This window comes from Strix uralensis, chromosome 3, assembly GCF_047716275.1.
Source record: "Strix uralensis isolate ZFMK-TIS-50842 chromosome 3, bStrUra1, whole genome shotgun sequence".
In the NCBI taxonomy this organism is placed as follows: domain Eukaryota; kingdom Metazoa; phylum Chordata; class Aves; order Strigiformes; family Strigidae; genus Strix; species Strix uralensis.
In genome coordinates this window covers 107,672,519-107,693,563 of record NC_133974.1, presented here as the reverse complement: position 1 = coordinate 107,693,563, position 21,045 = coordinate 107,672,519, and the positions used below count along the sequence as shown (strand labels likewise).

General features: G+C 43.9%; 1 long non-coding RNA gene across 1 annotated transcript in view; it reads left to right on the top strand.

Annotated features, from left to right (window-relative positions):
* Window positions 1–20,638, top strand: part of LOC141941881 (uncharacterized) — a 33,168-nt gene extending 12,530 nt beyond the window's left edge. The window contains exons 2-3 of the long non-coding RNA XR_012628461.1: window positions 11,169–11,261; window positions 20,627–20,638. This is a non-coding gene — a long non-coding RNA (uncharacterized LOC141941881). The remainder of the gene's footprint in view (window positions 1–11,168; window positions 11,262–20,626) is intronic.
* The last annotated feature ends 407 nt before the right edge of the window (window positions 20,639–21,045 follow it).

Below are 21,045 nucleotides of genomic sequence, written 5' to 3'. Positions count from 1 at the left end.
TAGACGACAACAACTATAGACAACTACTGTCATTTGCACTGCAACTGCCTGTTATAAAACAGTATTCTCAGGCAGAGAGATGAAGCCAAAAGTAATTTGATCTTTGCAAGCATCTGTTTTGGACAATTATTGCCGATTAAATTTATTAACAACCACTGGGGAGCATACAACTCACACTTTGGATTTACCTTCTGTGGGAAGGAGCGCTTTGGCAAAGCTGTGTCTGAACTTGGAACAGGAAAATGAAAACACATAAATCTGGATACCGTTTGTTTCTTAGGATTCACAAAGAGTCTGCAAGAAACTGTGGAAGCACTGGGGCTTTTTTTAGCAAGGGAGGCAGAGAAAACAGTTTCAACTTGGAAATTTCACAGCCAGCACTTGATTTTTATAATGTGGTTGTACACAGGGAGGAGCTGAAGACAGGATAAGTACTGACCCTGAAGAGGGTAATCGTGAACTGTGAATGATCAGTGCAGTCGGATTCATCTATAGCATTTATGTCTATCTATGGAAAGATCTAAGGACATCAAATGCTACACTTGCCCAATAATGCCAATTATTTATTAAGGAGCATTTTCATCACCGACATTAGTACTACGTTCAAAAAGCAATGTCCCAAATGAGAACAGGGTTTCCTTATCAAGATGAAACACATATCATTGGTCTGCCCAAGGTAAAAGGGAACACTTTTTCAAAGTGCAACCATATTTTTCTACAGTCTTGGTACGAATGCACAGTAAATCCTTGCCTGCTGAGACAAGTTTCAATCAGCTCTAGTTATACATGCATGCTTATAAAGATCAGTTATATATGTGTCCTTTGCTGGGAGTCCTCTCCCAGCCCTGACCGACAAAGGAAAAGTTACTGGCAAAGCTCTCCAATTACGCCATGCAGGTTATACAAATATAAATCCTGCTTCATGTAGAAACTATTACTTTGATGCCAAGTCTAAAGAGGAAGACCTTAGGCCACAGAACTCACAATCTGAGCAGATCAAGTGGGAAGGTGGAGGTGGAAAAATGATTTGCTTCAGGCCATGTAGGGTCTGTGGGGTGCAGCAAGGACCCCCTGCCCTCAGACACACGATCTCTCATTCACAAGCAGGTGCGGTTTCTTCCTTTGGCTCTGTGGGGATGGGCTGATGGGCAGCACCTTGCCACCTCTGAGGGCTGTGATTGAGAGGGAGCTCTGGGCCCGCTGCTGCGTCTGAAGCATCGCAGAGCACACCCAGCATTCAGCGGGTGCTTGGCATGTTCCAGTCACTGTGTGAACATAAAGGGAATACTCTTTGCTGTGCCATAGTGAAGTAAGGGGGATAACAGCACTGATGCAGTTGATCCCTGTTTTTCTAGCCCTTACATCTGGCCTTTACTGACAGTGGAATCATTCACAAGGATGTTTTGGTTTGTCTTGTAAAATCCCATCTAACAGCATTTTTGAGAGATTTGTTAAGTGGAACAAGGTCGCCTGCTGCTTGTGGCATGCTTTGTTCTTTCTTTTTTTCTTTGCTTTTTAGAGCTGTTTGGTGTTTGGCTCTTGGGTAATGCTGTTTTTGATTGCTCTCCTGAGTTGCTTGGTGGAAGCGTGGAGATGTTGCTGGCTGTTAAGTTGCTTGCCAGTTGCATTTGGTTGTGTAATTGCCCCGTGCCTCAGTTTCCAAATTATTTCTGGGTTATGTAGCATCTCTGACATATTCAAAATGTGTGCTAAGAAACAAGAAATTGGATATTCCATACTCCAAACTGTCTTATCTGAGTGCTTAGGCAATGTGAATATGGGCACTTTGATTACCTCATCCCCTTTTACAAGAAGCTGACCTAGGAGAGATCACAGGGATGTGCCTCAGGCAGTCCTGAGTCTGCCATCTGGCCAGTGCTTGCTGCCACCCCTCTGCCCACAGAGCCTGGGTGGATATGCAGAGATGCACCGTGCACCCATGTCCCCTGCTCTGTAGCATCTGGGGCCAAAAGGGGTTTCAATAATATTTTGAGAGTGGATAGGACCAGAGACATTATGTTGCCGTCTGTATTAGTTCTTCTATAGAGAGTGACATTTTAAAATGAACCAGTGGAAAATGTTCACAGGATAAACTGATGAATTAAGGGTTCAAATCATCCTTTTCCTGAGCAGTTACAATTTCCAGTGCATGGAGGGGAGGATGGGAAGGACTTGAAGGCTGGTTTTGTAAGAGGGGCAGAGTGTTCCGCAGCTGCTCTGGTAGAACACACACCTGGAGCTGTGCCCTTCCTGATGACTTTCCTTCTGCTTGATGACATCAGCCTGAGTGTTCCCCCAAGGAAGGTAGTACATTTGTGTGGCATAATAAGGAAAGTGAAACTTGCTCCCTGTAGGCAATCTCGTGCTGTAAAAGCTGGGAGAACTTGAATGTTTTTCCTGCCCTTCAGTAGATGGTATACAGTTAGTTTCCACAGCGAAGGCATTGCTAACCTGCCAGAGCCATCACTGATGTTAGCAAGTGTGAAGCTATTCTCCATACGCATGTACTCGGTTAGCATGTCACCTAATTTATTATCTGCTAGGGTAAGCTAGTCAAATTACAAGGACATCACTACGAAAGCAGCAGCATCATCAGCTAGGTTATGTGTCCTTGGTCCTGCAAACAAGTTCAAGTTAACAAGGAGCTCAGGCTGAGCTGCATATTCTGGCTCTATATGTGTGACTGGCTTAACTGCCTAATAACCACGCTGCTGCTTTCTGTGTGCTGCATGTCTGCTCAAGGCTGCTGCTGCAGAAAGGACAGACAGCCTTTCCAGGCCTGTTTCTGCACTGACTGCTAGCCTAGGTGTCCCTCTGGAGTCCTGCTTTTGTGTTTTCCTTTTATTAATCTCATAGTCTATCTGATCTTCCGAAAGAAAGACTGTGTTCATTTGTTTGCTTGCTTGCTTTTTCTGTAGACAAACAATACCCTTCTCCTCCCGCAAATGTGACGAACAAGCCTCTTCTCCTGTTCACCCAAACCCACTCCTAAACTCCCTCTCTTCAAACCAGAGGGAAAATTAACTGCCTCAGGATTCAGAAGTAGTTTGAATGGGGATTTCAGGTTGGCCCATTAAAGACATGGAAGACTCTTCAAATCAGGGTGGGAATGAGGCATCCATTTCTCTGTGCAACTGAAATTTAGGTTCAGAGTTTTACCCTAAGTCCTGCTCTGTCCCTCTAGGGTAGCATTGACCTGGTAAGTGCAAATGTGCTTTTTTTGTCCTGTGAAGGAAACAGGAATACTTGGTTTGTATCGGAGGGAAAGGGACAGTGTTACATTGCTCAGATCCCACTGATTTGCAGGGAAGTTGTACATTTGATGCTGGAGAGCCTCTAACTTGTCACTCTCACACACATGAGCCCAGGTGGCTGAGGTGAAGCCTATGAAGATGTAGATGGCAAAAGATTTGTTAAAGTATCACATGGCAAGTGTGTATTATGTGTCTCGCTGTTCTGCTGGTGAAGGAGCCAGGCGATGAAGTCCTGAGGGATCAGTTACTGTATGTATAATCCTTCTGTCAAGGCGTGACTGGCAGCAACAGGAGCCACATTCAGATTTACCCCATCCAGAGACCCTGTGCTCAGTGGGCTGATTTTTTTGGCACAAACAGTTGCGTGAAGAAACAGAATTTTGTAAAGGCAGGGAAAGCAGGAGAGTGTCCAAATATGTTGTGCCTCTTTCTTTTTTTCCTAAAGAATGTTTACATAAAAAAAATGTAAACCAAGGCCCTCTTCCTCTTTCCTGCCTGCGCCTCCCATCCCTGCTATCTATCACTTCTGTGCCCTTGTTCTGGAGGTAGTTGGGAGACGTCTTCCTTTTCCTGCACCTCAGAGGAGTTGGATGAACAAAGTAGAGCTGACCAGCTTGGGCTTCCCTACATACACTAACTGCAAACTGATCTCTGCTTCATGGCAAGGCTCACTCTTTGTTAAAAAAAAGCCCCTCAAATACAGTAAGAAAATTCGTACAAAATAAATGTCTCACAAGCCTTTAATATATTTTTCTCTCTTCTGAAGTTGAGAGGTTGCTTTTTCTCCAGACCCACTGCAGTCAGTTGGGTTGAACACTGCCCACCATGGCAAGGCAGCCTCTGCCCTATGGTGAAAGTAGTTGAAAGCACCCATACAAAACCTCTGTAGCAGGAGGCAGATGATGGAGGCCCCCAAGCAAAAAGATGCAAAGAACGGTGCCAGAAACAAAACCAAAGATGATACCCTTTGGGAAGAAGGCTTTGCTAGGTTTTGGTCTGGGTTGTGCATGAAGGAGGGAGAGAAGTAAGAGTGAGAACAGAAAAATAAGGAAAAGAAGCAGAAACAGCTATGAAACACTGATGGCAAGAAACAGAAAAAAACTAAAAGTAGCTTTTGGCAGCAGATTCCTTCCAGTTCATGGGAAAGTGGGATACTGCATGTTGTCCCCAAGTTCTTCAAAGGTTTTGCTGTTTTCAGTTGCTCTTCACACCTGGAATGACTTGAGTGGTGTCTGCATGCAGGTGGGTAATGTGTTCTCCCTATGTTCAAAACAGTCACAAAGTGACTGGGGTGAGAAGGGAGAGAGACATAGGGAGGCAGATGAAGAGGCTAAGGTGAGGCTGTTAGAGCAGAGCTCAGCTGAGCTGAGATTAATCAAAAGGGAGAGGGGAGTTGGGTAGAGAGAGGAGAAAGGCACAGGGGCTGAGGAAAAAGCAGAGAGATATAAGACTGTAGGTAGCAGGTGTGGGGCTGGCTTTTGGGGGCTTTTTTGGTCCCCAAAATGCATCCCAGTGACGAGCACAGCTGGCTTTGCTGGCTCCACCAGCAGGGTGAGGCAGGCTCAGAGTCAGGCCCCGACTTCCATTTTATTTGAAGTACTGATCGTTTGGGGTTGTTTTAAAAGCAAGCAGTTCTTTAATATCTACATTTTGTTTTTTGCTGTCCTTTTTCATCTTTCAGGGATTAAGAGAAACATTGTCTGGGAAATGAGCATACCTAAAATCTGCCTCTAATTGCCCTGTGCGTGACTGCTGCATGAGTTCCCTGCATCAGGTGCTGGGTGATACCTCCTGCCTGTGTGAGATAAAGTTTGGTGGCATTGTTTTGGCTGGGTCAGGGATGTAACCCTGCAGGCATTTAACATCCTGGAAGCTTGATTAATGCTGAAGGGAACACTGAGGTGCTTTAGCTCACTGCCGTTTTCACTTCTCATGCATCAAATGTGTGGAAACATGCCGTGAATGCACAAAGAAGAATATTTAATATCGATGATGTAATACTGTGGCGTTGGTTCAGTGGCTCTCTGGCGTTATTCAACACATCTTTCTCAGCAGAATGATGTTAGCAAAATGAGATTTTATTAAAAGCATGCACCTCAGTGTATCGTTAAGCATTCAGAACGACGTCTCCATTTCCTTTCTAATGCTGAAAACACATCCTATTTCAAATGCGAACGTTTAACTACAAATGTAATTTTTGAGAAAATATTTTTTTTTGTCTTTTTGAAATCTGCTGAAAACATGCATATTAGCAGAGCAGCCCTTCTTGCAGGGTTTAAATTTTCTTTCTCTTTCAAAGGAGCTGCATAAGAAAGTTGTTCGAGTGATTTCTCCCCAGCCATTCTGCTGAGTGACTCCTAATTACCCTCAGCATTTGAAAGGTGAATGGTACTCTTATATAATCAACATTAATAATTCAGCTTAGGCCAAGAAAGCTTATTGCAGCTAGTTCTTTGATGCCAGAAAACCTCTACTAAAGCATTCATTCTCAATTTAATTCATAACCTCCTAATAAAGCCAGTCCAGCCAAAGTATTTTAACTTGGCTCCTACAGTTAAAAATGTAGCTGAAATTATTTCAGGTGGGCTGTGTTAAATAGGTATTGTACATTTTAGTAGAAATTTACTTTTCCACTGTTTCTGATCCTCAGGATTGTCGTCTTTGGGTTAATAGAGATTCACGAGAAATTATGTGTATGCAAACATGCTTTCTCCTTCCTTTCTTTCTGTATGCCTTCTTTCTTTCTAACCGCCCTCTTTGGTGGAAATGCTGCTATATGAAGTGATCAGCATAAATGGAGGCAAACAGCGATGATATTCTTTATAACATGAGGGTGAAAGGTCATGCAAGATTTCCAGAGTGACTTCCCATCACATTGAGCCATGACAACCTACTATTACACAGTCAACACAGTTACTGGAACATAATGACCTTGTGCTCTTTTATTAATGGTAATAATGGGAAGAACGCACCGACAGACTGGTGCTACCAAAACTGCAGTGTAGGATAACCCCAAAGAAACAGAAATATTTTACTAGCTGCCACCATTTTATGATAGAGAAGACTTTCCATAGGAATGAGTTTTATCAGGTCTGATAGTGACATGCAGAAATGTAGATGTTTACCTCAGCATGGTCTGTACAATCTGGTATGAACAGAGATCCTCTGAAAGCAGTTCTTTCTTTGACACCCCTGCTTTCTAAGAGCAGCCATTAGAGTTGGATGAATGGATTTCTGTCAATCACACATTCAAGTTTTCATGTTTTAATTTATTTCCTTCTACGCTAGCTAATTTCAAAGATATGAAGGTGAGCATTTGTCTTCTGGGGCAAAAGAGGGCGCTGGTGATGTGGCAGGAAGGTGGAGGTACAAAATGAGGTTGGCAAACGGGTCTTTAAAGGTCCAGCTGCCCATTTGCAGCTGGGACCACACATCACACGTTTCTGTCTTAGTGATTCTCACTGGCTAGAGAAAGAACAACGACTCACTTCTTTCATTCTATCCTTTATAATTATTACTGAGATTTTCAAAAGTTGGGAGAGTCAAGGGAGATATTTACTGTTTGAGCACCTGCAAAAATAGTCACTCCAACTCCAACATAAACAACGAAAAAAGCATCCCAGGGAACATTTCTGAAAGGAAAACAAAAAAGGTGCCTCTGCTTGAAATGCCTAATCCTGCAAATGTGTTTTGTGGGAGTACCATCATTTTTTTAAAGGTATCATAAAGCTCAGCTGTTCGAAGCATTTTTACCTTATCTGTGGAAAATGAGAGTTCTGGTGAACATTTCTTCACACTTTCCGTTTCAAAACTCAAAATAACATATTCTTTCATAGTGGTTGAGAGAAGTAATTTCTAATAGGTAGAAATATAGTCTGCATTTCTCAGCTTTTCCATCTCAGATGGGCATAATATTTGCAAACCTCATGGGTGCATTGGAAAGATCACTGGGCTGTGAAGTGCTTTGATACATCAGGATGTGAGATGCTGCGGAAGAAGAAAATACTTTGATTTTTCTCCTTCACTTGTGTAATATGTCCATGAGCGTTCTTGCTTCAGAGTTAGCATGATTCTTGGAGTCTGTCAGTGCTCAAAAAAATTAGTGTTTTTTTCAGACTTGATGGTCTGCCTGCCTTCAAAAACTTGTGATTGCATGTCTCAGGATTGAAAAGCATTTGACTGATATTGAGGAAATTGTACTTTTGTCCAAAGAGGGAAAATGATCCATGAAAATGATCATTGTTGGTAACACTGGGGCAAAAGTAGCATACAGTGTCCTAGTGAGGACAGTAGACAGCCAGTGCTTGGGTTTCCAGCTAAAGTAAACATGCATGGCTTGGCACAGACCAGGTGCTCCTGGAGTCTGTGGGGTGGTGGCCCATCTTCCGCAGACTGGTTAACACTATATTCGGTGCTGTCCGTCTCCTCCGTGTGCCATGTTCTGTACTGCTGCGTTTAAATCTTTGCCAGGTTTTGAAGTGGATCGATTTGCCAGCTGAGCCATTTACTTCAGCCGCTTGGAAGTGGCTGTTTGTGTTGTCCCCCAGCGTGGTGGAAAACAGCTGAGAAAAGGCTGGAGCTAGAGCCTCCACCTCACCCGTGGCTGGCATTGCTCTTCCTGCCCCAGGAGGGAGCTTCTGACATAGCCAGGGTGGGATGGTCTTGTACAGCCTTTCATAGTTCATCTTGCAAAGAAGGAAGAGCCGGGGTTATTTTGAGACAAGGGAGTCCTGTCTGCTCCAGACAATGAGACTTGCCTGGCCCAACTATATTTTTTTTCTTTTTATTTCAACAGTTGTTAAGTTTTTGAGGGTTCATTAATTATGTCGTAGCAGTCCAGGTATTAAATATTACTGTGATTTTTTTGGCTTTTAAAAGAGTCTAGAAAACTTCTTTGGAACAAAATGTTTATTATAGGCTATTTAATGGAGTTCATTCCATGTTTGTCGATTCAGCATTATGCTTCATTAGCTGCAGGCTTGTCGTATGATGATGTGTAATCAATCAGTCATGTACCGTTTGTGGTTATTCTGCACATAAAGCCAGATTTCTTTGTTTCAGTGTCCAGAATGGCATGCATTTTTCTTGTGCTTTTCCAGCACTGAAGTATAGATAAGACCAGTTGTTAGTCTCTGAGATATCTGCATGCTCATATGCAAAGAAAACAAACTGCCTCTTTAATTAGAAGGCTATGGCTGCTCCTGATTTGAATGATGAAATATCCTTTTTCTCTCAAATTAATATGTGATTACTCACATAAGAAGTTTGATTGTTGTCAGTGGGAATTACTAGTTAGTGCTGTGTGGGAAGACCCAGCAGAAAAACCTGAGCTTGTCGCAGGTTGTCTTTGCGAAGGAGTAGTCTTTGTGGGCGTTCAGTGGCCTTGAAGCTGCCATGCAGAAAGGGCACGGTGTGATTTGGAGCCCTGTCAATGGTACTGGTGAAGCCTTGGGAGCCCCAAATCCACTGCACATTTGAAGGGATAGCACTGTAAGCCCTTTTTAAAAGTTGAAACTTTAGTCATTCCTTGTAGCTACTTCTTGTGAATGATTTATAAACATTATGGCTGTTGGGAGAAGAACTGTGCAGCATAGATTTCAGGAGGAAAGAGGGAGGAATGGTAAGGTTACATGGAAAAAAGATGTAAATTAGGAAAATAGCTGTTACTCCAAGAAATCCCTTCGACCCATGAAAGATGTGAGATTTCTACCTACTCCTTCCCACTGTGAATTTATTTCTATGCCTGCATGACATTTTTGAGGGTTGGAAAATATGAGTGCAGATCAGGAAGGAAGCTGTGGAGTTCCCTGCAACAGTCAAAACCAAAGGTAATTGTTAGCTCTGCATGAATATAAGCTAATCTGGAGCCTGTGCTTCATACCAGTTCTTACTGGCCAAGAGCAGCTGTGAATAGACAGAAAATGATACAGTGCTGTAGCCAGTGCCTTAGCTATATGGGTAGTTAATCATCAGCTCAGAGAGAGCTGCTCTTCTTCCATGTAGCTGCATTCTTAGCACTGCTCTTTGCAATCTCATGACTTTCTCTTTGTGCTGAATAACAGTTAATTATTTTGTTAAGTCCAACTGGAGATGCACTGAGTCCTCACTACTCAAGAGTCATATGATGTTGAGCAAAATGCCAACGATTTTGCTGCTGGAGAATGGGGCTGTGAAATACAGTATTATCATCTGAAGTAAATAACCCCACTGGTTTTCTGTTTGTGTCTATGTACACATGACCTCTTTTGACTTGGAGTACAGTTGAAAAGAGAAATTAATTTACTATTATTTGAATTTCAGTCATGCCTACAGAGGGAGAGAAGAGTTCCTTTGGGATGAACCTGGAAGCAGTCACTACCTAAAAAATAAAGTAGAAGTAATGGTGAAGTTGAGTGGGAACAGGTGGATAGATGGAGTTGCTCAGGGTCATAGGAAAGGGAAGATCAGCAAGGTCTCCAGAGTTATGCCTGGTAGAATAGCTGCTAGGCCATCATGCCTCCTTAACATGAGAGTCGCCTTTTCTGCAGCCAGTGTTTGAAGGTAAGGTTCCACTCCAAATTGGATGGCAAGGACTTGAGCAGGGGTCTCACACGTATAAGGGCAGCATCCCATGCAACAGTCTCGGCACACACTGGTCCTTGATCCATTTAGCCAAGCTGCATCCAGTTTAGCCATGCTCCAGCCATTTGGTGCATTCGTACCACATTGGTGAACATGACACAGGAATATCTCTCATATCCATGGGGGAAGAGGTGAACACATGGGCGTATGACAGGGGATGTTCATTTACACCTTGATTCAGGGTCTCTGGTATGGTATTTACATCTGTGGGTGGGTAGCTGGAAATTGCAGCTCCTTGTATTAAGCAGCGTCTTAAGCCTGCTAGTTCTGATAAATCATTGGTGTCCACAGTGACAGATAGATGTAGAAGTAATCTTAGCACTGGCATCCATTGGCTATCCATCTGGGTAAGGGAAATGCTCCATTTTATCTGTAGTAATGTTAGTTTACACAGGAACTCTATTATTCAAAGAGTAACCATTGCTCCATCTGAACAAAAAACTGGGCAAATGCTGTCTCCAGTAGTAGCATGGGCATGGTCAGGAGACCAGAAGATATAAGAGTTAGGATGAAAGGACATCTGTGTATGCTCACACAGATACGTGCTCACACACCATTTTTCTCAACATTTGGCCAACTCTATTGATGTGAGCTGACCACAAGTGAATGGGACAAAGTTTTTGGCTCTCCCTGTGTGTATTTTTCTCAGCTCCACTGGAAAAGCTTTTAAGAGCTATTTGCTGCTAATCATTCTCAAGCAACGAATGAATGAAAAAGTATCTTACTAGAATGATTTACTGTTCATCACGCATAATAAATGAATAGAGTTATTCACTGGCAGTCACACATCTCTGGCTAATCCTTTTGAAGGTCACCCGTACCAGTCGCCAGTCTCTCATCACAGCTACTGCAGTAGGGAACAACGTGTCAAGGATAGGGAGTTGTTATAAAAAGTGGGATCAGGTCTTGTCCACCAGTCTGGGTTTGTTCTTTACCCTGATTCCTACACCTCACATCACCGAGGTCTAGAAAAGGGAAGACCAGGAACAGATGAAAGTGTAATAATACTGTTTGAATTATTAAATTATCTCAGCCCAAAAGAAAAGAGCTGTCAGAGTTAATCGGTCTCTAGGGAAGTTGGAGCAGAACAGTTTGTTCTGGGATGTCCTCTCATGCCTAGATATTACACTAACCAAGTTGCAGGGCATCTGCAACAGCTTCCTCTTGGTGCAAAACCATCTGATTGAAGGAGAACTGGATTGCAACATATTATTAGCATTTTTATTATGTGCTACTTCAAGTTCTTCAAAAAATCCCCCGATTTGAGTTTTGTGTTGTAATTTTCTTCCTCAGTTCCAGAGTTGGACAACACCAGAGGAGAATAGCAATGTGACCTCATCCATGAGAAACATGCAAGGAAATGAGACTGTCGTAATGACCTGAAAGGTATACTTGGGCACTGCTTATTCCCTGGGACTAAAAGAGACTTTAACTGTGTTACCACCCACCACTCACAGCTAGAGCAGAGTCTGCTGGTGACTCTGTTCCCTGACTGAGTGGGTCTGAGCACCACAGAAAGTGCTAAATGTCTACAGATCATCTGCAATGTACTAAAAATATACTTCGTGTTTCAACCTAAGGGAACCCAGGCTGTATCATCCATCCAAGGGCATACAGCATGCCAAGAAGTGGCTGAGGTCTTCAAGCACAGGAATGGGAGCTGTGGATAGCAACACGAGTAACACATTGCCCAGCTAGACAAGATTTTTCTCTGCCGAGGATCTGTGAGTCATCTGATGTAGACCAGTACAGAGCTGCTGGAAAAGGCAGTATTTCTCTTCCATTTCCCACAGGTGTGAGGTGATCATACCACCTCAAAGGCAGAAAGTGATTAGAAAGAAACTTGTTGTCCCAATCTTTCTTTCTGCCTCCCTTTGTCACTTTAGATAATCACTCATTTTTGGTTCATTGCTCCTGGGCTTCTCTGGTGTACCTGAAAAGGCCAGTCTTGAGTGACTCGCTTGCTGCCATGGTTAGGGTCTTTTGCCTTCCCTCAACAGCTGGCCCAGGTATTGATCCCGTTATGCTGAAAGATGCTGATCTTAATTAAAGATATCAAATATTCCTGCTTGACAGCGTTTAGGGTTAGGGTTTAGGGTTAGGGTTATGGTTAGGGGCATAGGGTTACCTTTGGGGTTATGGTTAGGTTTTAAGGGTTAGGTCTAGGGTTAGGGTAGGGGTTAGGGTAAGGGGGGGTTTTGGTTTAGGGTTAGGGTTAGGAGTTAGGGTTAGGAGTTAGGGTTAGGAGTTAGGGTTAGCGTTTAGGGTTAGAGTTTAGGGTTAGGGTTACGGTTAGGGGCATAGGGTTAGGTTTACGGTTATGGTTTGGTTTTAAGGTTTAGATCTAGGGTTAGGGTTAGGGGTTAGGGTTAAGGGGGGCTTAGGGTTAGGGTTAGGAGTTAGGGTTACAATTTAGGGTTAGGGTTTAGGGTTAGGGTTACAGTTAGGGGCATAGGGTTAGGTTTACGGTTATGGTTTGGTTTTAAGGTTTAGATCTAGGGTTAGGGTTAGGGATTAGCGTTAACGGGGGCTTAAGGTTAGGGTTAGGAGTTAGGGCTAGTGTTTAGGGTTAGGGTTTAGGGTTAGAGTTACGGTTAGGGGCATATGGTTAGGTTTAGGGTTATGGTTAGGTTTAAAGCGTTAGGTCTAGGGTTAGGGTTAGAGGTTAGGGTTAGGGTTAGGAGTTAGGGTTAGCGTTTAGGGTTACGGTTTATGGTTAGGGTTACGGTTAGGGGCATAGGGTTAGGTTTAGGGTTATGGTTAGGTTTTAAGGGTTAGATGTAGGTTTAGGGTTAGGGGTTAGGGTTAGGAGTTAGGGTTAATGTTAAGAGTTAGGGTTAGCATTTAGGGTTAGAGTTTAGGGTTAGGGTTACGGTTAGGGGCATAGGGTTAGGTTTAGGGTTATGGTTTGGTTTTAAGGTTTAGATCTAGGGTTAGGGTTAGGGGTTAGGGTTAAGGGGGGCTTAGGGTTAGGGTTAGGAGTTAGGGTTACAATTTACGGTTAGGGTTTAGGGTTAGGGTTACGGTTAGGGGCATAGGGTTAGGTTTAGGGTTATGGTTAGGTTTTTAAGGTTTCGATCTAGGGTTAGGGTTAGGGGTTAGCGTTAACGGGGACTTAGGGTTAGGAGTTAGGGTTAGGGTTAGGAGTTAGGGCTAGTGTTTAGGGTTAGGGTTTAGGGTTAGAGTTACGGTTAGGGGCATACGGTTAGGTTTAGGGTTATGGTTAGGTTTAAAGCGTTAGGTCTAGGGTTAGGGTTAGGGGTTAGGGTTAGGAGTTAGGGTTAGGGTTAGGAGTTAGGGTTAGCGTTTAGGGTTAGGGTTTAGGGTTAGGGTTAGGGGCATAGGGTTAGGTTTAGGGTTATGGTTTGGTTTTAAGGGTTCGGTCTAGGGTTAGGGTTAGGGGTTAGGGTTAGGAGTTAGGGTTAAGGTTAAGAGTTAGGGTTAGCATTTAGGGTTAGCATTTAGGGTTAGGGTTACGGTTAGGGGCATAGGGTTAAGTTCAGGGTTATGATTTGTTTTTAAGGTTTAGATCTAGGGTTAGGGTTAAGGGGGGTTAGGGTTTAGGGTTAGGGTTAAGGTTAGGAGTTAGGGTTAGGGTTAGGTGTTAGGGTTAGCGTTTAGGGTTAGGGTTTAGGTTTAGGGTTACCGTTAGGGGCATCGGGTTAGTTTTAGGGTTATGGTTAAATTTTAAGGGTTACTTCTAGGGTTAGGTTAGGGTTTAGAATTAGGGGGGTGTTGGGTTTAGGGTTAGGGTTAGGAGTTAGGGTTAGTGTTTAGGGTTAGGGTTTAGGGTTAGGGTTAGGGGCATAGTGTTAGGTTTAGGGTTACGGTATGGTTTTAAGATTTAGATCTAGGGTTAGGGTTAGGGGTTAGGGTTAAGGGGGGCTTAGGGTTAGGGTTAGCGATAGGAGTTAGGGTTAGCGTTTAGGGTTAGAGTTTAGGGTTAGTGTTTAGGCTTAGAGTTTAGGGTTAGGGTTACGGTTTGGGGCATATGGTTAGGTTTAGGATTATGGTTAGGTCTTAAGGTTTAGATCTGAGGTTAGGGTTAGGGTTAAGGGGGTTTAGGGTTAGAGTTAGGAGTTAGGGTTAGGATTAGGAGTTAGGGTTAGCGTTTAGGGTTAGAGTTTAGGGTTAGGGTTACGGTTAGGGGCATAGGGTTAGGTTTAGGGTTATGGTTAGGTTTTAAGTGTTAGTTCTTCGGTTAGGGTTAGGGATTATGGTTAGGGGGGGTTTTGGTTTAGGGTTAGCGTTAGGTTTTAAGGGTTAGGTCTAGGGTTAGGGGTAGTTTTAGGGTTGGGGGCTAGGGTTAGGAGTTAGGGTTAGCGTTTAGGGTTAGGGTTTAGGGTTAGGGTTACGGTTAGGGGCATAGGGTTACGTTTATGTTTATGGTTAGGTTTTAAGGTTTAGATCTACAGTTAGGGTTAGGGGTTAGGGTTAAGGGGGGCTTAGGGTTAGGGTTAGGAGTTAGGGTTAGGGTTAGGAGTTAGGGTTAGCATTTAGGGTTAGGGTTTAGGGTTAGGGTTACGGTTAGGGGCATAGGGTTACGTTTATGGTTATGGTTAGGTTTTAAGGTTTAGATCTAGGGTTAGGGTAAGGGGTTAGGGTTAAGGGGGGTTAGGGTTTAGGGTTAGGGTTAGGGTTAGGAGTTAGTGTTAGGGTTAGGAGTTAGGGTTAGCGTTTAGGGTTAGGGTTTAGGGTTAGGGTTACGGTTAGGGGCATCGGGTTAGTTTTAGGGTTATGGTTAAATTTTAAGAGTTACTTCTAGGGTTAGGGTTAGGGTTTAGGATTAGGGGGGTGTTGGGTTTAGGGTTAGGGTTAGGAGTTAGGGTTAGGAGTTAGGGTGAGGGTTAGGAGTTAGGGTTAGCGTTTAGGGTTAGGGTTTAGGGTTAGGGTTAGGGGCATAGGGTTAGGTTTAGGGTTATTGTATGGTTTTAAGATTTAGATCTAGGGTTAGGCTTAGGGGTTAGTGTTAGGGGGGGCTTAGGGTTAGGGTTATGGTTAGGAGTTAGGGTTAGCGTTTAGGGTTAGAGTTTAGGGTTAGCGTTTAGGCTTAGAGTTTAGGGTTAGGGTTACGGTTAGGGGCATATGGTTAGGTTTAGGATTATGGTTAGGTTTTAAGGTTTAGATCTGAGGTTAGGGTTAGGGGTTAGGGTTAAGGAGGCTTAGGGTTAGGAGTTAGGGTTAGGATTAGGAGTTAGGGTTAGCGTTTAGGGTTAGGGTTTAGGGTTAGGGTTACGGTTAGGGGCATAGGGTTAGGTTTAGGGTTATGGTTAGGTTTTAAGTGTTAGTTCTTCGGTTAGGGTTAGGGTTTAGGGTTAAGGGGGGTTAGGGTTTAGGGTTAGGGTTATGGTTAGGGGCATAGGGTTAGGTTTAGTGTTAGGGTTAGGTTTTAAGCGTTAGGTCTAGGGTTAGTGTTAGGGGTTATGGTTAAGGGGGGCTTAGGGTTAGGGTTAGGAGTTAGGGTTAGGGTGAGGAGTTAGGGTTAGCGTTTAGGATTAGGGTTTAGGGTTACTGTTACGGTTAGGGGCATAGGGTTAGGTTTAGGGTTATGGTTTGTTTTTAAGGTTTAGATCTAGGCTTAAGGTTAGGGGTTAGCGTTAAGGGGGGCTTACGGTTAGGGTTAGGGTTAGGAGTAGGGGTTAGGGTTAGGAGTTAGGGTTAGCGTTTAGGGTTAGGGTTTATGGTTAGGGTTACGGTTTGTGGCATAGGGTTAGGTTTAGGGTTATGGTTAGGTTTTAAGCGTTAGATCTAGGTTTAGGGTTAGGGGTTAGTGTTAAGGGGGTCTTAGGGTTAGGGTTAGGAGTTAGGGTTAGGGTTAGGGTTAGGAGTTAGGGTTAGCGTTTAGGGTTAGGGTTTAGGGTTAGGGTTACGGTTAGGGGCATAGGGTTACGTTTATGGTTATGGTTAGGTTTTAAGGTTTAGATCTAGGGTTATGGTTAGGGGTTAGGGTTAAGGGGGGTTAGGGTTTAGGGTTAGGGTTACGAGTTAGGGTTAGGGTTAGGTGTTAGGGTTAGCGTTTAGGGTTAGGGTTTAGGGTTAGGGTTACGGTTAGGGGCATCGGGTTAGTTTTAGGGTTATGGTTAAATTTTAAGAGTTACTTCTAGGGTTAGGGTTAGGGTTTAGGATTAGGGGGGTGTTGGGTTTAGGGTTAGGGTTAGGAGTTAGGGTTAGGGTTAGGAGTTAGGGTGAGGGTTAGGAGTTAGGGTTAGCGTTTAGGCTTAGGGTTTAGGGTTAGGGTTAGGGGCATAGGGTTAGGTTTAGGGTTATGGTATGGTTTTAAGATTTAGATCTAGGGTTAGGTTTAGGGGTTAGTGTTAAGGGGGGCTTAGGGTTATGGTTAGGAGTTAGGGTTAGCGTTTAGGGTTAGAGTTTAGGGTTAGCGTTTAGGCTTAGAGTTTAGGGTTAGGGTTACGGTTTGGGGCATATGGTTAGGTTTAGGATTATGGTTAGGTTTTAAGGTTTAGATCTGAGGTTAGGGTTAGGGGTTAGGGTTAAGGAGGTTTAGGGTTAGGAGTTAGGGTTAGGATTAGGAGTTAGGGTTAGCGTTTAGGGTTAGGGTTTAGGGTTAGGGTTACGGTTAGGGGCATAGGGTTAGGTTTAGGGTTATGGTTAGGTTTTAAGTGTTAGTTCTTCAGGTAGGGTTAGGGTTTAGGGTTAAGGGGGGTTAGGGTTTAGGGTTAGGTTTAGGGTTAGGAGTTAGGGTTAGGGTGAGGAGTTAGGGTTAGCATTTAGGGTTAGGGTTTATGGTTAGGGTTACGGTTAGTGGCATAGGGTTAGGTTTAGGTTTATGGTTAGGTTTTAAGCGTTAGGTCTAGGTTTAGGGTTAGGGGTTAGTGTTAAGGGGGGCTTAGGGTTAGGGTTAGGAGTTAGGGTTAGGGTGAGGAGTTAGGGTTAGCGTTTAGGGTTAGGGTTTAGGGTTAGGGTTACGGTTAGGGGCATAGGGTTACGTTTATGGTTATGGTTAGGTTTTAAGGTTTAGATCTACAGTTAGGGTTAGGGGTTAGGGTTAAGGGGGGCTTAGGATTAGGGTTAGGGTTAGGGTTAGGAGTTAGGGTTAGGGTTAGGAGTTAGGGTTAGCGTTTAGGGTTAGGGTTTAGGGTTAGGGTTACGGTTAGGGGCATCGGGTTAGTTTTAGGGTTATGGTTAAATTTTAAGAGTTACTTCTAGGGTTAGGGTTAGGGTTTAGTATTAGGGGAGTGTTGGGTTTAGGGTTAGGGTTAGGAGTTAGGGTTAGCGTTAGGGTTAGGGTTTAGGGTTACTGTTACGGTTAGGGGCATAGGGTTAGGTTTAGGTTTATGGTTAGGTTTTAAGGGTTAGGTCTAGGGTTAGGGTTAGGGGTTAGGGTTAAGGGGGGCTTAGGGTTAGTTGAGGGTTAGGAGTTAGTGTTAGGGTGAGGAGTTAGGGTTAGCGTTTAATGTTAATGTTTAGTGGTAGGGTCAGGGTTAGGGGCATAGGGTTAGATTTAGGGGTATGTTTTGGTTTTAAGGGTTAAGTCTTGGGTTAGTGTTAGGGGTTAGGTTTAGGGGGGTTAGGGTTTAGGGTTAGGGTTGGGAGTTAGGGTTAGTGTTTAGGGTTAGCGTTTAGGGTTAGGGTTACGGTTAGGGGCATAGTGTTATGTTTAGGGTTATGGTTAGGTTTTAAGGGTTAGGTCTAGGGTTAGGGGTAGTGTTAGGTTTAGGGGGGGTTAGGGTTAGGAGTTAGGGTTAGCGTTTAGGGTTAGGGTTACGGTTAGGTGCATAGGGTTAGGGTTAGGGTTATGGTTTGTTTTTAAGATTTGATCTATGGTTAGGGTTAGTGTTTAGTGTTAAGGGGAGTTTAGGATTAGGGTTAGGGTTAGGAGTAGGGGTTAGGGTTAGGAGTTAGGGTTAGCATTTAGGGTTATAGTTTAGGGTTAGTGTTACAGTTAGGGGCATAGGGTTAGGTTTAGGGTTATGGTTAGTTTTTAAGTGTTAGGTCTTGGGTTAGGGTTAGGGGTTAGGGTTAAGGGGGTTTAGGGTTAGGGTTAGGGTTCGGAGTTAGGGCTAGCGTTTAGGGTTATGGTTTAGGGTTAGGGTTACGGTTAGGGGCATAGGGGTAGGTTTAGGGTTATGGTTAAGTTTTAAGGGTTAGGTCTACGGTTAGTGTTAGGGGTTAGGATTAGGGGGGAGTTGGGTTTAGCGTTAGGGTTAGGAGTTAGGGTTATGGTTAGGAGTTAGGGTTAGGGTTTAGGGTTAGGGTGATGCTTAGGGGCATAGACTTAGGTTTAGGGTTATGGTTTGGTTTTAAGTTTTACTTCTAGGTTTAGTGTTTAGGGTTAGCGTTAAGGGGGGCTTAAGGTTAGGGTTAGGAGTTAGGGTTAGGAGTTAGGGTTAGCGTTTAGGGTTAGGGTTTATGGTTAGGGTTACGGTTAGGGGCATAGGGTTAGGTTTAGGGTTATGGTTAGGTTTTAAGTGTTAGGTCTTGGGTTAGGGTTAGGGGTTAGGGTTAGGGGGGGTTATGGTTTAGGGTTAGGGTTAGGAATTAGGTTTAGTGTTAGGAGTTAGGGTTACCGTTTAGGGTTAGGCTTTAGGGTTAGGGTTACGGTTAGGGGCATAGTGTTAGGTTTGGGGTTATGGTTAGGTTTTAAGGGTTAGGTCTAGGGTTAGGTTTAGGGATTAGCGTTAAGGGGGGCTTAGGTTTAGGGTTAGGAGTTAGGGTTACGGTTAGGAGTTAGTGTTAGCGTTTAGGGTTAGGGTTTAGACTGCAAGGAGAACTGAGTAAGTGTACTTGATTACAGCACACACAGTGCATCAGTCTTTATACAGCTTCACTGATAGTGCTCCTGCTGTCTGCAGGGATAGAAGCTCAGCTTGTTCAGAAGGGTGAACCTAAATCCCCAGGACTCCATCGATCACTGTAGTTTTCCACTTCTTTTAACTCTGGATTCACAGCAAATCCAGGTGAGCACAGGCTGCTGTTATCCATTTCAGGAACCTTGATATGCTTCCATTCTCTACTTCCAAAAATAAATACGGGGGTGTTGGCTGATGTATTTTAGGAGGAGGATTGAGTGAGTCTACATTGGGAGAAACAAAAATGTACATGCAAGGAACATCATTCTTGCAGAGGCTGTGCTTAATCCACAGTTACTCTCTTCTGTGGGTTATAGTCAGCCCCCATGGTATCTCCTCTCCTGGAAAAGTTTCCTCAGATATCTCCTGTGGAGATTTCAGGTGTGGGCCACACCATGGTGGTTACTGACTCGCCTGCCTCCTGTCCTGTCTCTGGGAGTGTGTTTGTATCATGAGTGCTGTACTGGTGCATCCAAATTGCAGGCAAATTTCAAAGGGCCCATGTTCCTGCTCTGCAGCAAAGCTGGATGAGGATTTATTTTTGGCAGGCTGTTAATAAATAAAAGGACATTGAAAATACACGGGTCACAGAGTACAGCAGTATCCACTCCTGCTCTTCTCTGCTGGGCTCAGTGGAGTGATGCTAATCTGGCCTCTTTATCCCTCCTGTGCAGCCTTCCATTTCAAAACCAGTTTTGCATGCATTCAGGTTGTAGGGATGTGGGACTTTGGTTTGGTTGCTTGGCAGTTCTGAAACCTGAACCCCCTTTCAGAACCAGAACCAGAACCGAAACCTCCTGTTTCCTCCCCCAGATTCCTGTTTTCAGCAGTGGGGAACAAACCTGTGTGCACATATTAATTTTTTCTTTTTTTGCTCACAAAAAAGACACCTTCCCTGCCCTGAAAGTCCCAACAATACTAAAAACAACCAAGGAGCTCAATGCCATGAGTCCTGCTGCACCTACAGACCTTGACTATGCTGTTAGCCAAGCTGATCACTGCAGCTGTGCTTCAGAGGCTTAGCTGCTTGTTATCAGGGTCCAGCAGGCAAACAGCACCCTGAACTTGGCTGCTGCTCAGCTCCAGCTCTAGAATCCTCTTTCTCACCTACCTCCAAGTTAAAACAATACAAGCTCCGTGCCAGTTAGGAGTGCAGGTGGGTGTAACCCATAAGTGAAGGTGATGAGAAGTTTGGCAGCAGGCTAGACTATTCCTTCACACAATGCTGAAGTGCCCTCATTGTGTTAAGTCACATCACTGTTGTTCAGCTTTCCCATAGGACATGGCTCATACTTCTGCTTCAGTGGCACTGTCCTTCCTTCCTCTCCCCTTGCCGCACTGTGCCATTGCTACTTCATTTGCCATTGTAAATTCATCTAGCTGTGCCATTGGGGGGTTTCTCTTGTCGGTTCATACCAGCTTTCCTCATGTATCCTTGATTATCCAAGGTACGCTTCTGGGGCTTGCTTTCTTTTCAGACCTTTGGCCAGTTGGTGTCTTTGTGATGCTCTGACAGAAGGGAAAAGGGCACTAGATGTAGAAATGGGGCTGCTTTGCCCGTCTTTTCCTTCTTCCCCACATTTGCTCAGCCTCATCCTGCCAGACTGGCCCAGATACCTCCCCTTCTGGCCATCACCTCTCCCTCTTAAAATCCCTTATCACATGGTATTTTATTATATGATACAGTAAGAGAGGAGACCAGGTGAAGGAAAGAGTGAATTTTGTCAGAATTATACCAGACTTTGGTAGGAAGGGGTGATGGCAGGAGCCCAGGTATCAGGAAAACGTAGGACAACGGGACAGAGAGAGGGAAAGGGCAAAGCAATTGTAACCTGCCACAGCAGTGACAGATAGCAAAATCAACTAGAGTCAGGGTTACACTCCAGCCAATAATTCTGCCAGTAAAGGTATGAGAGCAACTAATATCATCTTTTGCCCCAGGGTTTATTTCTCCTTATTTATAACACCATTACCGAGAGACATGACACTGCAGAACAACTGCTTGCTTCGTTTGGCGAATTGCTCCAAGGAGAAGGAAGGATCCTGAAGTGGGATAGGAAAAAGAAGGTGGGTTTTTTTAGCCTGAGTGGAGGAAAAATGTGATTGAAAGAATCTGAAGTGGACACAATAACTAATTCAAGATAATGATGTTGAAAGAGGCACTGTTTCTCTGTGTGATTTCCATAATGCTGGAAGCAAATCCATGCCCAGCCCTGGAATTTCTTACTTAAAAACCTTCTAAATCATCAATTACTGACAATATTATTGCTTATTTTAACGAGGCATCTCCCACTGAATGGTCAGGTTTTGGTTTATTTCCTTCTTTCTTTTTGTGGCAGGGTGGTCTAGATTTTACATAC